This window comes from Manis javanica, chromosome 1, assembly GCF_040802235.1.
Source record: "Manis javanica isolate MJ-LG chromosome 1, MJ_LKY, whole genome shotgun sequence".
NCBI lineage: Eukaryota > Metazoa > Chordata > Mammalia > Pholidota > Manidae > Manis > Manis javanica.
Window position 1 is genome coordinate 58,320,500 of NC_133156.1, and position 16,601 is coordinate 58,337,100.

At 42.2% G+C, this 16,601-nt stretch overlaps 1 long non-coding RNA gene across 1 annotated transcript; it reads left to right on the forward strand.

Moving 5' to 3' along the window:
* The first annotated feature begins 3,249 nt into the window (after positions 1-3,249).
* LOC140848792 (uncharacterized) lies at positions 3,250-9,674 on the forward strand. Its single transcript, XR_012129923.1, has 3 exons — positions 3,250-3,384; positions 7,271-7,486; positions 9,276-9,674. It is a non-coding gene; the product is annotated as an uncharacterized lncRNA (long non-coding RNA).
* Positions 9,675-16,601: the final 6,927 nt, after the last annotated feature.

The window sequence follows — 16,601 nt, forward strand, 5'->3', positions numbered from 1 at the left end:
ATGGATTTTGACATGCATGAAGTCCAGAGCACTGGCTTTGAGAAGTACCAGCCCAAACAACTCTAGTGCATTGGTGGGAGGTGACTGATCCCCAGATCCATCAAAATTAACTGACCTCATCTTTTTTAGCTTCAGTAGTAAAATAGGCGAACACCATTACGCTGGAGGTCAAGACATGGTAGACAGTTCAAAACAATGAAGAAACCTTCAGGAATTAGCAAGAATGTTTGATGGAAAAGACAACCTTACACCTATAAATTAAATCCTGGTTCTTATAGGTGGCAAAGCATATTCAACTGGCTAGTGCTTGAGATGGTGACAATATTAAAAGGACAAAGTTCTAGTGCTTGGAATGGTGCCATGACTGTATTATTGCTTAGCAGGCATTTTAAAGAATGACTATTTCCTTTCATCACAGAGGAGATCTACAAATATCAGTGTCACATATCTTAACAGAATCTGCTCATTACTCTTATGAAAGGACCTGTGGTGTACTCTGTAGCCTCCGCTAGCATTGGAAACCACGATGACTATGAATCAAAAGGACTTGGAAGAGTTGGCAATTTGGAACCTGGTACACAACCCCACCCCACACTCCATCATCTTATTTTATTTCCCCCTACTCAAGCTTCCAGGGCCATCTGTAAGCACTTACCACTGTGTCAAAATGCACAAAGAGATGGACAATGCACACTGTTTGTTTGGAGTTATGGTACCTGGCTGTATGTCCTACATATTTTGAAAATTATTTTCTATGAGCAACTGAATTAACCAATCAACTTCTCAAAACCGGCAATCCTATGAATTTGTTTTTCAAAAGTTTCCATCTGTAGCATAACATTGTATATTCAGGCCTGTTCTTTTCATCACTTCTTTCTCCCAAAGTTCCCTCAACACATCTCCAGTCAACTCTTCAGATTTCTATTCTGGCTCACCACATGTCAAATCTTGCTAAGCAAATGGAAAAACAACACTCAGCATATCTCTCCCTGTCAACGGCAACATCTGTGTTCGAGTCATTGAAGACTGGAACCTGCATTTCATCTCCCTATTACTCTCCTATCAAACTCTGCAAGGAATGCATATAAGAACTTCCCTTTGCTATTATGCTTTGAGGTATGCAACGGCTCAGAATCAGTGCTCTTATGTTTAATATCCTGTGTCTTGATTACTAATTAAAGTAGCTAATTTCCAATGAATTCTTCAATCACATGATATAGGTCTTGCCTGAGAGAATGCAAACTTAGCTACTGGGCCAGACACAGTATTCCTTCTATTGAAGATGGGGAAATCATAATCACCAGCATGAAATGTCATCTGGTTAACTCATTTTAACCCCAGAATAGTAGTTTCTGTACCTAAGTTTTTGTCCTTGAGTCTTTGCAAGGATTATTTCTACTTGAGGACACTGAATGCTAGTAGATCTTAAATTTTCAAAGCAGAAGACACTTACTGAAGCCAAAATATTCATTCACTGTGTCCAGGAACTGACACCTAATCCAGGAAGAAATGAAAATGTTTGGGTAGCTAATAATTTGTAATATTTTAAAAACTTATCTGAATAAATTGTGAATGAGGGCATCATTCACCTAATCGTTCACCCTATCCATCTAAAGAGTTTGGTAGAACAGCTGCTTTATATATGTTTGAAAGTAATCCAGTGGGTTTTAAAAATTCAGTAAGGTCGAAATATTGGCAATAATTAATTGTGATGTTCATCTACCCCTACTCACAGTACACTAAGTGACGGTTATGTCAGTTTGTCAATCTCACATCATGTGTCTCCTGTGGAAATCCCATGGTCACTGCAAACTCAGCAAGTCAAAAACGGATCCGATCACTCTTCTCCTGACTTGGTTATCTCAGTGAACGGTAACTTAATTACCCAGATGTCCAGAGCAAACCTCTAGGTGACATTCCTATCTACAACCAATCACCAAGTGTGCTTTGTTCTATTTATATGAGGTATCTCAAATCCTTCCCTTTTTATTCTTCTTAACTGTCAATATCTTTCTTAACTGTCAATTTTTTCCTCAAAATTTCTTTCCTGAATGAGTGAAATTTCCTTCTAATTAGTCTCTCTGACTTGAGACTATTTGCCTTTTAATTAATTCTCCATAGATAAGCCAAACTGGTTTTCTGAAAATGCAAATATGGTCTTTGGCTTAAGTATCTTTCAGTAGCTCCTCAGACCTTCAAATTTTTTTAAAAATCCAGACTTCTTATTATGTCACACAAACTGCTTCATAATCTGGCCCCAGCCTATACCATCAGCCTATTTCTTACTACTGTTCATCTTTCACTTATTCTCAAACTGTAACAAAACACTTGTAGCTTTTCAGAAGAAGGCCTGGTCTCTATAGCCTTCACACACTAGCTTGGATCTCAAGTGGGATGTGTGTGTCCCCCAAAACAGAGTTGGCAATGTCTGCAGATATTTTTAATGGTCCAGACAAAGACGGGTGCTACCAAAATAGACAGGACAGTCTCTCACAACAATTATCCAGCCCAAAATGTCAATAATTCCAAGGGTTGAGAACCCTCACCCTGGTCCCTCTTCTCTTGTGTGGCAGAGACTAAATTTGAATCTATCTGGATATGCGTATTATTGAATTATTGTTAATGTTTAGGTGTGATCATGGTATTATGATTGTAGTTTTTCATGTAATTATTCATGATCTCCATTCTTCATCTTTGTTTAATGATCATACTTCCCAAGTATTAGCTGGGCACACAGTCACTTAGCTGGACTACATACCCCAGCTTCCATTGCAGCCAAAGGTAGGTATTTGTGCAGTAAAAGAGCATAGCAGGCCTGAGACTGCTGTCCTCAGAAAGGCCTGCCTGCAGTGCTGGCCCTTGGTTAACATCTGGGAACTCGGATCTCAGGAGGGTTCCCACAGTCTCTGATAAGAATGGATCATGCCCAAATTGTGTAAAAATACATACTTTATACTGAACACTTGTTTTACCTGTAATAAACCTTGGTCATGAACAAGACTGCCTGTTGGGCCCTGTGACTACTTCTAGTGAATCACTGAAACTGGGAGAAGTCTGGGGACTCCTGACAAAACCTGTAAGTAAGTTCTGGCCAGTGAGAAATGAACGGAAGTCAACCTCTGGGTCACTTCTTTTAAACAAATGGTTTGGCTCTTCTTGTTCTCCCCTCCTCCTCCAGGTCAGATGGTGGTGCTCACCAGTCATCTTCAGTCAGGCGGGGGAAGGCCGTACCCTACAGCAGAAGCCGAGGAACCTTTTCTGTAAAGAAACCATACAACCTCTGTTAACAACTCATCTCTGCCACTGTAACACTAGAGCAGCCATAGGCATTACAGAAATGAATGCAGCTGTGTGCTGATAACGCTTTATTCACAAAAACAAAAGGTGGGTCAGATTTTGCCTGTGGGTCATACTTGCCAGTGCCTGCACTGGAGCACAGAGGTAGAAGACCATGTCTTTTTCTGGGGCAAAAGTCAGGTGGGCTTCCTATTGTTTATAAAAGATTTGGTTTCCTAAGTATGGTGCTCCTCTCTTGTAAAGTAACCCTGTGCGGGGGCAGGTGTCCCCAGCCCCTCTCGGCGTGCCCTGCAAGGTATGGGGCTCGGGTAATCAGAGCAAATGCCGAGACTCTAGCTGCTGCTATTGCCGTGAGGAATACAGTCTTTGGTCTGTGGCTCAGGAGCCTTGTATCTGCTTCCACCCATGAAACTATGCATGTTAAATTGGTATCTTACAAGTAGAATAGAATCTCGAGCTTTTCATCGCCCTTCACATAGGACCCTGGGACCCTGGGTGACCTAATGGGGTACTGCTACTTGCACTGCTGTACTGCCTTCCTATGCTGGGGTTTTCACATCAAAAAAATAAATTTGTAAATTGCTTGAGGCACTGGAGAGCAGTTTAGCCCTATACCTTAATACCCCTCAACTAATTCCAAATCATCCTTCACTTCCCAAGTTAGGAGTCATTCCTACCAAGTAGGAAATCTCTTAGGGTGTGATGTGGCCACCCCCACACACCATCCATACAAATTCCAGGACAGCCCCTGCCTAGGGTTTCCATTTCACCACGTGCATCTCTATGAAAACATGCACTTCTCTGAGTTGCTGTCTATCTCCTCCATTAATCTGTAAGCACTTGAGAGCAAGGATCATTCATTCTCATATCTTTAATACCGACCACTGTGCCTACAACTAGTAGGACTCAAAACAAATGTGTTGATGTGGTTAATAACTTTGCTTATACTCATTTCATGGTGCCCTTGGCAGTCATGAATGACGGCAGTGTTACGTATCCAGTCAGAACTCTACACTGGAACATTCTCCCAAAGCCTCCCAATCTCTAAGCCATATCTCAGTGGGAGACTCATTTTAGGAATACATGTCTCACATTAAGAATGCATTTGTTCTAGACCTTATATAACATTTAATGCACTAGAAAAGGATATACACTGAGAGGATGTTTAAATCTGCCATCCACAGTTCAAGCCTTCATGACATGTATTATTAAATATTCCTTTATAAGAATTATTTTTATCATTTCCCCTTGGTGATAAGCTTCTTGAGGTTAGAAGCCTTCACTGAAGCAGTTAGTGTAGCACAGCTGTGTGGGAGTTACTCAGTAAACTGTTGATTGTAAAAGTAAAGAAAAACAAAAACAATGAACACCATGACACAACAGACATGAAGAGTGTAAAAACCAACCGTTTGTGTGGTAGTCAAGGCCCACCCCCCGGGGAGTTTCAGTCCTCCTCAAGAAGGTCCCGGGATGCAGGCCTGGAGAGCCCCAGGACAGGAATTCTCTGGTTTGTTCTTTCATTGTGTTCTGAAGTCCGGTATAAAGTCATATTCAAAGGCCCCAAATTCACTGTCCAGAAAGAAAATCCCAATTTGTACTCTTTGACAGGTCACCTTAGAGGGCAGGCCCGACAGATGTCTTTGGTGACCCAAGCTGGGGTAGGATATTTCCCGGGAGTTCCTGGGTCCCAGCATAAGGCCACGCAGGGTGAGTCACGTGGGACCTGAGAAAAACAGATGCTCGGGAAAGAAAGGGAGATACTGAAATACTGTACGGTCTAGACTGAATGCTTCAGCGGCCTCGAGATAAACAAAGTAGGCCAAGGGTGAAGTGGGTGAGCTCGGTCAGCTTTACCCACAAGAATTCCAGCTCCTATCTTCAGGAAACAGCTAAGGCTTGCCTGTGTGACCACAGCAAACTGTGGCATGAACTTGACTCACTTTCTTTCAGCTAGATTGGTGTACTTCATTTTATAGGACAGCACATTCCCATTGCAACAATTCCCCAGATTCTAGAGCCTGATCTTAGGATGTATGGAAAGGAACTCCCCGCAGGTGTTTCCTTCCTGCAGAAGGTGGAAACTGAGGTGCCCCCCAATGCCTAGGAAGGACACACTGGCATGCGTTGTTTGCTCTCCTGAGATATTACCTGGGGCAGAGCAGTGCTGATGCTGCTCAGCACACTGGACAGGGACAGATTTGCAAAGGTTGAGGGAGGACTGGCAGGTTCCAGGAGAGGCATGGGCCTCGTGCTCTGCATGCTTATCCAGGTGGTATCGGTGAATGTCACCATTCACGCAGACATGAGAGGCCATGAGCACAAATGTCTCATGTGACCAACTAGCAAAACAGTGCTCCAAAACTGATGCTTGCAAAATTGTCTCTCAATACTCTTCCCTTCCCATCAGAGTATGAGGATCCACCAGGCTCTGGTTCTGTCACGACAAGAGTTCTGTCCGGCTGGCTCCCCAACCCACGCAGAAGACACTGCCAGAGAGGGCCCTGTCTCTGCATCCCCAGGGCGAGTGCCTGAGTTGGTCTGGCTTCTGATCATCCTGCTTCTGACCCTCACTTTGATCCTTTGGCTCATGTCCCATGGAGCTCCTCCAGCCTGATGAACTTTTTTGATTTATTATTCTTACGAGTTGACTTTACTGGCCTTTTAATTATCTGCCTTCCTCCTGATAGGCCTATGCAAGCCCCTGTGGGCACGCTCCCAGGACCACCTCCCACACTTGCAGACTCCTTGCCAGGACAGCCCTGATCAGACATGTGCTAACTCCCCGGGCCCACGCTCATCACGGCTTTGCCTGGGAAGCCTGCAGGAAGCAGCTTGGCAGAAGCGGATGTCTAATCAAGTTACGTTAGAGAGCCAGAGTCTTAATACTTAAAAGACCCCAATTCTCTGTCAGTAGTTAGACTATCATGAAATTTAATAGTCTGGAAAGTCAAATGAATGAGGAAACCACCAAACCATTTGACGACCACAGGTAGCAAGTTTCAAAAAAGGCACCTACAACTGACCTCAAAAGGAAGTGAACTTTTAACTCCCTGAAGAATATCCAGGCTTGAGATTCCAGGCTTATAAATGGAATTCAAAATCAAGTTGTGATCTATTAACATGGTGGTAGCATACAGAAGTAATTTTAAAAATGAAGAAATTCAAGTCTTCTGAGGAAAATTGGGAGAAAGTATATCCACATGAGCATAATTTAAGTAAATACTCTGAGCACTAATGCAATGCTTTTCAGATTGTCAGCTTTCCAGGCAGCCTTATTCAAACACCTGAGTCTGCATTCCCAAGATAAATTCAGTTCTTCATGTCTCTCAGCCCTAATATGGGAAGTTAAGGACTGTAAGTAGCAGTGAGGTTTTTCTTTTGTTTTGAGTTAATATTTATTGGTTGATTCTGCCCAGCATTGCCTCTGTAATACCTCAGTCTGCTCAATGAAGAATGAAGAATGAAGCACCTTACAATTTCCTCCTGTGGATTTATGGTTCCATTGTGCCTTCTGTCCAGAAGTTTCCTCTCCATCTGTTTTTCCAAATTCAGCCACCCTTTGAAGGACAGTTAAGTCCTGACTCTTCCTTGAAGCCTCCATGACTGTACAAGCCAACCATGTTTTGTTTTATCTTTTGAACTCCTAAGGCTCACTGTCCTTCCCATTCTTCTAGCATTACTTGATTATATGAACGAAATGCTGAGGCTCACAAAAATTTACCTGGGGATACAGATTAACACACACCTCATCTAGCATTGCTTTCTATCAAAACATAGTTCTTAGTAATTTGGATTTATTTTAATATCTTAGTTCTAGGATTAACGATGACTTCCTTTAAAATGGGTTGCAAACTGGAAGCTGGTGGATCACATTCAAGTGTCTTTTTTTGCCTTACACAGTGTTGGGTATGCTCCATATTTTTAAATTGGGAAATATCATAAAAAAATATATGTATTTCTAATGTTTCTTCAGCTGTCTGAAGATTTGGCAGTACTGGAACCTCCTGGTCACCTGTAGAAGAAAGCACCCACTTTAGATAAGGGTCGACACTCCAGATCGCTCTGCTGTCACTCATGTTTCTACACCACTGACACGGAGTGTCCACTGCCTTCTTCCATGATCTTCCAGTCATCTCGACTCATTCATTTGCCTCATCTGTCTTGTCCTGAAAGCATCTGAATTTGCAAGGTACCTCCTGACTAAATTGTTTTCAACTGCAGTTTAACTCTTTCTTGCTTTCTTCCAACAAATTTAGTAGCAATTTTAAATTTTCTCTTGTTTTCACTTTAGGTATCAGCATTCTTCTACTTATGTCACACTGGCTGCTGAGAATCTTCAGAACTTCCAATCAACTTAATTTCAAAAGCTCTTAGCCACATACAGTTAGTTGACTCTTAAACAACACAGGTTTTAACTGCACAGGTGCACTTATACATGGATTGTTTTCAATAAATACACTGGAAAAATTTTTAGGGATTTGCTAAAATTTGAAAAGATATTTTCTTTTCCCTGGCCTACTTTATTGCAGTAATAAAGTATGTGATACATATAACATACAAAATGTGTGTTAATTGACTGTTTATATTATTGTCTAGTTTCTATTATTGACCTAGTTAACAGTAGGTTAGTAATAGTTAAGTCTTTGGGGAGTCAAAAGCTATACATGGATTTTCTAATGTGCAGGTAACTGGAGTCCCTAACCCCCACATTGGTCAAAGGTCAACTGTATTTTAAAATAATCTGTCTTCTTAACCCTCTTAATTATTGAAACACTTCTAACTCATCATTCTCTCACTAACTTTTTGAAGAGAAACTGACTTCTGATCGGTATTGTCTGCTCCATGCAGTCAGCATAAGACAGAGCAAGATGGCAGCATCGGCCGCAGCCAGGTCCCTAAGTTTTCAGTAAAAGTGAGAGGAGTCTTCCACAAGTCTGGGAGTCACACTGGCATTATGCTAAGTCAGCTCTAGGAAGCAACAATTGATCCCTACATGGACTAGACAATTGTCATGATCTTCTCTTTGAATGAGACCCAAGGAACCAGCCTGGCACTCATGCAAGCTAAGCCTGGAGACAGACTGTGCAGCTCAGCTCCCCGATTGGGTCCGTAAATATGCAGTCAAATCTCGTGACACTACGAGCTAATGGAGTTCAGCTACTAGAAGGTCTTTGGAGGGCAATCAGGTGCTATTAAAAATATGCTAATAGTAGCTTGTGATCTAGCAGCAGGACCCCAGGATTTGGGGTTGGCATGGCAACTGCCAGCAGATAGTTCATGCAGAACAGGAACAACGGAAAGAATTAGAATGAGCTGCTTAAATGCAAGTGTTAATGAAAAATGTGGAACACAATTGAGGATCAGAGAGAATGTTAGGAACCTCAGCGGGAAAAACAAAAACATGCACACAAAACCCAAAGCCTGGAAGGGAAATTAATGCTTCCCATTCTGCTCTGGCAGTAGAAGAAAAGCCAGCCATTGGGAAGAATTTAGTATTTAGTCTGATGATTTTATAGGGGGCCTATGATTCTGTTGAAATCTGTGTTTCATATGTGGATGACAGAAGTGTCATGTGTATGTGTCTCCCTGCCAAGGCTGAAAGAAGAGGTCTGACAGGGAACAGCTTTTAGCAATCTACTGTATCAAAGGCAGTACAGATGGCTGTTTTTGCTTTTAGCTAACTTAATGTCAAAGAAGAAAAGAGCTCCCTCACAAGTACATATTAAACATGTTAGAAAGAGGTTAAAACTGGGGCTTGAACCCAGGTGCATATCAATTTCTGGGCCAACCTAATGTATGTAGAAGTGCACATATGAGTAAACACATGTGCACATATATTCCTTCCTGTATTTTAGATCTTTGCCCTAAACACCTCTTTCCCCTCTTGGCCCGAAGTGTGAAGCTTCATCGAAAATCAGGCTGACACTGTGGACTTGTGACCACAAAGAACATGATACTTTCCTGCTTTTCCATTGCAGAGAGTAAATGCCACTGGAAATGATTTCTCATGGCAGGGATGGACAAGAAAGCCTGCTAAGTTCACTGTCTCCATTAGCCTTGCTAGCTGATGTGGCTGAGTGGAATGACACAGAATAAAAGAATGTGGACCCGAGCTGTCTGAGACAGGTGTGGTGGCAACGACTCCAGGACAGCAGAGGTAATGGATCTGCATCCAGCACGGACTCTCATATGCTAAAGATGGAGATGAAGCCAGTAGTGCAGAAAGCAACATTCACATCTCTGGGAGCTGAGGAAAAGGGAAACAGAGAGGCAGATGGACTGTGAATTAAGTGAGCTTGGGAATGTATTTTTACTGGGAAACTTTCACTAGGAAAAATTGTGAAAGCTCAAAGAGCAACGTGTATGAGAAGAAGACAGGCAGAGCGAGGGAGGAATTCAACCCCTCGAGGATGTGTGTTTCAATCCACACTGTCCTTAGCCTTGCCTGAAAGCCCTACTTTGGGAAAAAGTCTGTCCCTTGAAAAATACACTTTTAAAATGACTTAGGCATAACTTCCTTTTCTTAGTCACTTCCTTCCTTCTCTTTGATACAATAGTCCTTAAAGAAAAACCAGGGGAGAAAAGCTGGTGGAAATGCGCACAATTTGAAACAATTGCTATTGTCCTAGACACGTTCAATCTAGCAGGGGCTGACAGGTGTTCTGCTGCTGAAGGAGGGACCTCAAAATGGCTTTAAATAAATAATATTGGGGAATCAAGGTTTTTGGGGACAGCTTGAAGTTTGGATTTGGGAATCCTCATTTAAGAAAAAAATACAGAATTACAATACAAAATTGGTAGGACCTTTCTAGAATCTTGGAAAGGGCCTGGGCAAGTGAGGGTCCATTTTAGGTAAAACTGATTATCTACCACATGCTACTATGTCAACACCTGTGGGGTTCAGGGGAGCATCTTTCCAATAAGAGGTCCTCAGGCAAGGAAAAATAGGGCCCATTTATTCTTTTTAATTTAAGCAGTTGTCCAGACATAGCCTGGGGTTAAAACACCCACAACTGTTGTCTGCTCATTAGACTAAATTCTGCATCCTGTACTGCTAATAGCACTTCCTGAGGAAATGGGCTGAAATTCCAAGATAGATATCACTAAGAAACCAAGTGACTTGAAGGAGCCAGGCATAGTTCCAGGGAGGCCTGAATGACTGTAGTATTTCTCCTAAAATAACACACAGTCTTTGGCCTTGTAGCAGATCTAAGGGTGGCACATCTGGTGTAGAAATGGAAGAACCCAAAGGGTTCACCTGAATCCTTCTAGATGCCAAAGACAGGCAGCTCATGCTTGCAAGATAAGTACAAATTTAATCAGAGCTATTGTAACAGTGTAAGGCTCCTAAAGAATATGACATGAGAAAAGAGAGTGCTAAGGTTATAAAAGAAGTCTTTTGTTTTGGAATCATAAGAACACCACGATTCAGTTCCATAGGAACTTAGGTGGGCCACTGCTCCTACTGTCATCATCAGGGGATGTCTTCCTGCTGGGGCTGCTCTGGGGGCCCCCGATTACTCTGAGGTTGCTCCCATTGGGCCCAAAGACTGTGAAGGATGAGTGCGGACTTTCTTCTGCAAGGGTGCACCCTCATGAGTACCTCATTAATTACCTTGCAAGGGAAAGGGCCACACACTCACCCTGTTGTCTTGCACAAGGCACGGTTGTGAAGATTCACAATGTTTCCCAAAGAGCTGCAACCACTGGTTTCATCCAGACATGATTTCTCCTCTCTGTTCACTTTTCAACTGGCTTATTTCTTGATTCTATTATTTCCTTCTGTAACTGGTCACCCCACACATCCCTGTCAGGCAAAGAGTGTCCAGAGCACAGACTGCTGACACTCTGCTCGGACTTTCCCACGAGTCCTCCTAAATGCACAAGGCCCTGGATTCATCTGTCCCTTACCTGCCACTTCCCTTTCCTTCAGCCTTCATTCCCTCAAAGTTTCTCAACTCCCTTCAATCTCCAGGATCTCTCAATTTTCTTCAGCTGAACCATGCTTTCTCATAAGCCTCTCCAAACTCGGCCATCCTTCTGGTCTCACTCAGCCTAAGGATCTGTGGAGGCCTGCTTTCCTCCAAGCATGGAGTTGGTGCATCTCCTACATGCTACAGCCCTCTTTTGTCCCGTAACATAGCTCTTAGTGGTCACAAAGAAAAATTCTGAGATGTCCTACAAGTAAGAGATATAAGGCCAGAAAAGGGGGAGAGAGACAGGGAAGGTCATCACTCAATAGCCATGGGCCATAGCTAACCAGACTCCACATTCTTGAATGAAGTCATTTCAACAATTAGCTAGAAGGCCACCAGAACCTGCATCCCTCATTCAAGCGAGCAGCCCCTGAGCATCATCCAATAAGCAATCCACAAGCCTTCTCTACGGATTAACCACCTATCCCAGACTTTCCCCCTTTCATGTTAGGAAGTGGCAGGTAAGGGACTGTCTTGCCTGAGGGTTTCATCCTTGGGCATATTCACTATGAATCAGTGAGACCAAGAAATGACAATGGAATGTTCTTGGGTAAAAGAGTTTATACCCACCTTTATTCTCATGGGGGGGAGGGGAGTAGGTTGAGCACTAGAATCATGTCTACATCCAGCAGTCTGCAGGTCTGTAAGCCACCTCTATCTCTGCCTCTGCCCAGAGCACTGGGCAGAGCTCTTTATACAGGGACTCAGTCAATAACAGCTGATTGCCTAGGGGTGTGGAAGCAGTAGCCTTGCAGTAGGCCAATTACATCATCAAGTAGTTTAGGGTCAGGTGAGGATCTTGGCCATAGAACTTCCATTTTCCCCACATCTGCCTTCCTTATCTATAGCCAAGGTCAATTTAATGAATTTGCTTTCTTTGAGACCCCTTCTAAATGTTCCCTGTTTTTTAGTATGGAGGGCAAGTTGTTTCTGTTATCTGGCCTTGCTGCTAGTGAAGCAGAAATTTCCTGTCTCAGGACTTTGTCATTTTTCTGGCTAGCATCTGTAACAGTTCAATAAACCCTTTTATTTCAGAGACCTCTCCATTTCTAGAGTTTTTGATTTGTCAGTGGGCTCTATTTCGATTACCTTTTTACTTATCAGCATTTCCCACTAGAACAGCCTCCTCCGAGGCAGAAATTCTGTTTCTTCCTATTTTGTTCTTGGTTGTGAGGTCTGTGCCCAGTCTGCTGTCTGTCACTTAATAGGAGATAAATAGGTTTGGGTGATGAATAAAGGAGAGTGTACATAACCAGACACTGTTCTCCAACACTGCATACAACCTTAACCATGAACGCATGCAAACACAGTACATTTCCTAGGAAGAATTTGATCACCACCAGTTTGTTTATAAACAATTACCCAGCACCTACTATGTGTCAAACACAGAACTTGGCACAGAAATTAAAAATCAACAGAGAAATTAGAGAGGGAGGACAATAAAACAGAAAATAATGGGATCTACAATGCCCAAGGGAGGAGAGGTTTCCCACAGGAGAGGACTCAGGGGCTTAAAGCTTCACCTGCTGAGAGGCAAAGTTCTCAAAGGCTTACCACTTAGGCGGTCACTGTGAGAAGCATTATTACAAGCAATTTCAGTTAAGTGGTGAAAAGGACTGGCTTGCTACTTTTAATCACATTTCAAGGTTTCCATGAAGCCTAAGGAAGAAGTAGGCACTTCTGTGTCTATTGCAAGAAAGGTCTCTAAGCAGGTGTTAGTTTCCATTGAATCTTGGCCTTTGCGTGGCCCCAGGAGAGGCTTGGATTTGGCCAGCCCTCCAGTCAGACGCCCTGTGGAGCGTCACCTCCCCCACTTTCCCCTCCTCCTTCCAGAATATTTCATTTAGTCTCTTTGGCTTCGGCTTTCTCATCGGCTGGAGGAATCATCTAAGCTGGTGAGTGTGCACTTTGGAGAAGGGTAATTGCTGTGAATAACTAAAGAAAGCCTCCCAGCACTAAAGTGTTACCATGAGCTCTAAAACCTGCAAATCATATGATAATTATTCCTGAAGCGCCTTGGCAGCCCTTAAGTATAATTATCATGTAATCGGCAAGGCATGTAATGTTTTCAAAACAAGCATGAATGGAAAAGAAAGCTAATGAGCCCCTCCTCTTATTAACTCAGCCCTGCTCCTAAATGAAAGGGACTGAGGAATAGGCAGCAACAGATATGCTGGAGAGCGCCTCCTTCTGGTGGGAGGCCCTGCCACCTTGTGATCTATGGAGGCAGCCTGGTTTGCTGGTTGGCTCCCAACAATGATTCTGTGCTGTTTCCTCTTTCAGACACTGCAGGTAGTGGCCTCCATTTCCTATGTGAAATATTCAAGTGAGTCCTAAGGATTATAAGATGAACTCAGAGCAAATTAACTTTGTCAGGCATGGTGGATAGAGGATTTTCAGTTTTGCTTAGATCACCATACAGGAAGGTGGAAATCGGGATAAGTAAGTCCATAAAGCCTGTCCGTTCTGCTTGTGATCCACGAGGAGGACTTCATCTGTCCTCCTGGAGAACCTATGGTAATTACCTCTCCTCTGGTACCATCAGTGCCCTGGTGTGAAATAGAGCAACTCTGTTTAGGAAACAAAGCACAACACAATTTTACAGCTCAGGGCAGGAGACCAAGAAAGGCGAATCATGTGGCTATTTGGGGAGAAATTAAGTGAAAGGTGATTTTGAAAACTGCAGCCCATTTCCAGCAGAGAGAAGCTTATTTAGCTACAGCAGTGACAAGTGACTTGCCTGTGTTGGATGGTGGATGGAATCATCGCCTTGTGAGGAACCTGCAGGTAGGTCCTCTATCCTGTGTCCTAGTACAGAGGCTGTGCATTAGTCCTCTTGCTGCTACAGGACATAGATTCTGACAAACAGAGCAACCTTAATGGTGACAATGAATATGATTCATACAAAGAGCCAGACCGATTCCAGAGTTTTGGGCTTGTAGCAAATTAAGGCAGTGGATAGGAAAGAGAAATAAGAATAGAGTTTCTAAGTGTACAGGCTGCAATCACTGTCCCCATGTGTCACTAAATGCACTCTGCTCTCAGCATCCCCCCACCTTACGTAGCCCCAGCTCTGGGGCAACTCCATCAGGGCAGGAGGATCTTTCTCTTCAAACTTCTATCCCCGGGAGCTGGCCAACCCTCCAGGAGAGCAGTCAGATTCAGTACAGGGCAGTGCTTGGTCTTATACCAGACACGAAGTGTTGACAGCGGATTTTTAAAAATAAAATTTAGCTTGGTTTTAGTTTATTTCATAAACCTATTAAAAGAAAATCAGGGAAATATAAAAGAGCAGAAAGAATTGGAAAGTTATACCCAGAAACACTATAGTTTACTTTGCTAACACTTTTAGCATATTTCCTTCTTCTCTCTTTTCTAAGCAGTGTTTTTTTTTTTCTGTAATTGTAGGTATATGGCAAATATCATTTGTATCTTACTTTAACTTAAGTCACAGTTGTATCCTTGTGATATTATATACTGCTCATAAATATTTTTAATGGCCATAGAATGACAGGGTCATAATTTATGTACCCATTGCTCTATGGTGACATCATGATACTATCTCCAGATTTTCACCATTCATCAATAGTACCATGAAGAATGTCCTCATGCACACAGCATTTTTTTTCTTGAAAATTATTTTCTTAGGGAAAATTTTCATGACCTAGGTTAAGCAAAGAGTTCTTAAGAATGACACCAAAATAGTATCTGTGAGGGAGGAAAAAGGTACTTTGGACCTCATCAAATAAAAAACTTGGCTCTGCTTAAGAAACTGCCAAGAGAATGAAGAGACAAGCTATAGACTTGGAGAAAATATTTGCAAATCATGTATCTGACAAAGGCTATGTATCAAGAATACAGTTTTTTAAATCTACCAAAACTAGACAATAAGAAAATAAGCAATCCAATTTTAAAATGGGCAAAAGCATTGAACAGAATCTTTACCAAAGAGGTTATAGAGATCTTGTTCAGCATCATTAGCCATTAGACAAATGCAAATATAAAATCACAATTAGATATTACTACACACCTATCAGAATGGCTAAAATAAAAAATACTAATAATCCCAAGTGCTGATAGGAACTGAAACTGTCATATATTGCTGGTAGGAGTGCAAACTAGGATAGACATTCTGGAAAACAGTTCTGTAGTTTTGTACAAAGTTAAGCATGTCCTTTCTACTGACCCTGCGACCTCACTCCTGGGTATTTACCCTAAAGAAATGAAACTTACGCTCACACAAAAGCCTGTACATGTGTGTTCATAGATTTGTTTGTAATAGCTAATCCCTGGAAATTACCCAGTGTCTTTCAATAAGCAAAGGCATAAACAAACTGTGGTTTATCCATACAAAGAATCAGTACTAACTAGTAAAAAGGAACATACAATTGATATACTAAACAACTTGGATAAATTTCAAAAGCGCTATGCTAAGTAAGAAGCCAATCTCAAAAGGTTATAGATTTTATGATTCCACTTTTTTGACACTCTTGAAAAGATAAAATCATAGTGATAGGAAGCAGATCAGCGGTTGCCCAGTGCTGGGAGAAAGGAGTGTGACGCAGAGGGACAACTCAAGGAAGTTTTTTCAATGAAGGGACAGTATAGTTTCCTGATTGTGATGGTTCCAAGAATCTATACATGTGTTAAATTTCATAGAATTCTACTTCAGAAGAAAAAAAGTCAAGTTTGCTGTATAACCATTTTTGGAAATTACATTGTAAAATAAGGTTTCTGTTTGTTTGTTTTCTTAGGGCAAATCATCAAAATTTGAGTAAATGGGGCAGTCAGTCACAGGATGAAGGGACCATGAGGAGCTTCATTAACTATTCAGCTCAATCATGTAGAAACTGAGCTGGGAGATTTGCCCAAGGTCATTGGCAAGCCTGGGATAAGAGGGAAAAGTTACACCCACCTCCTTCAGCGCTGTTTCAGTGAGTGACTGAGTCTCTTCAACTGAAAGATGTGCTGTGCAGAATTATGGGGTAATTTTCTTCTCACAAGTCCAGTCCAGAGAGGGTGTGGTAGGGCTAGGGGCACAGGGAAATTCTGTCACTACACCTTGGAAAATTAGCCTCATTCTCAGAAAATTTTGTTCTAATCAGTCTGTGACCCTGTGTTCTCCTGACCAGGGAGTAAACAGCTACCGCTACAGGATTTCGGATCCTATCTCTGTGTCAGAAGGAAAAGAAATTTAGAAAGCTGGTCTTTGGTTAGCTGATGAAGGCGTTCAGATATAGAGGGAAAACTAACAAATTGTAACAAAAAAGGTAAGACCTGAAAACCTCTGATAATTGTGTGATTGTTCTCCAAGTGAAGATAACAGAA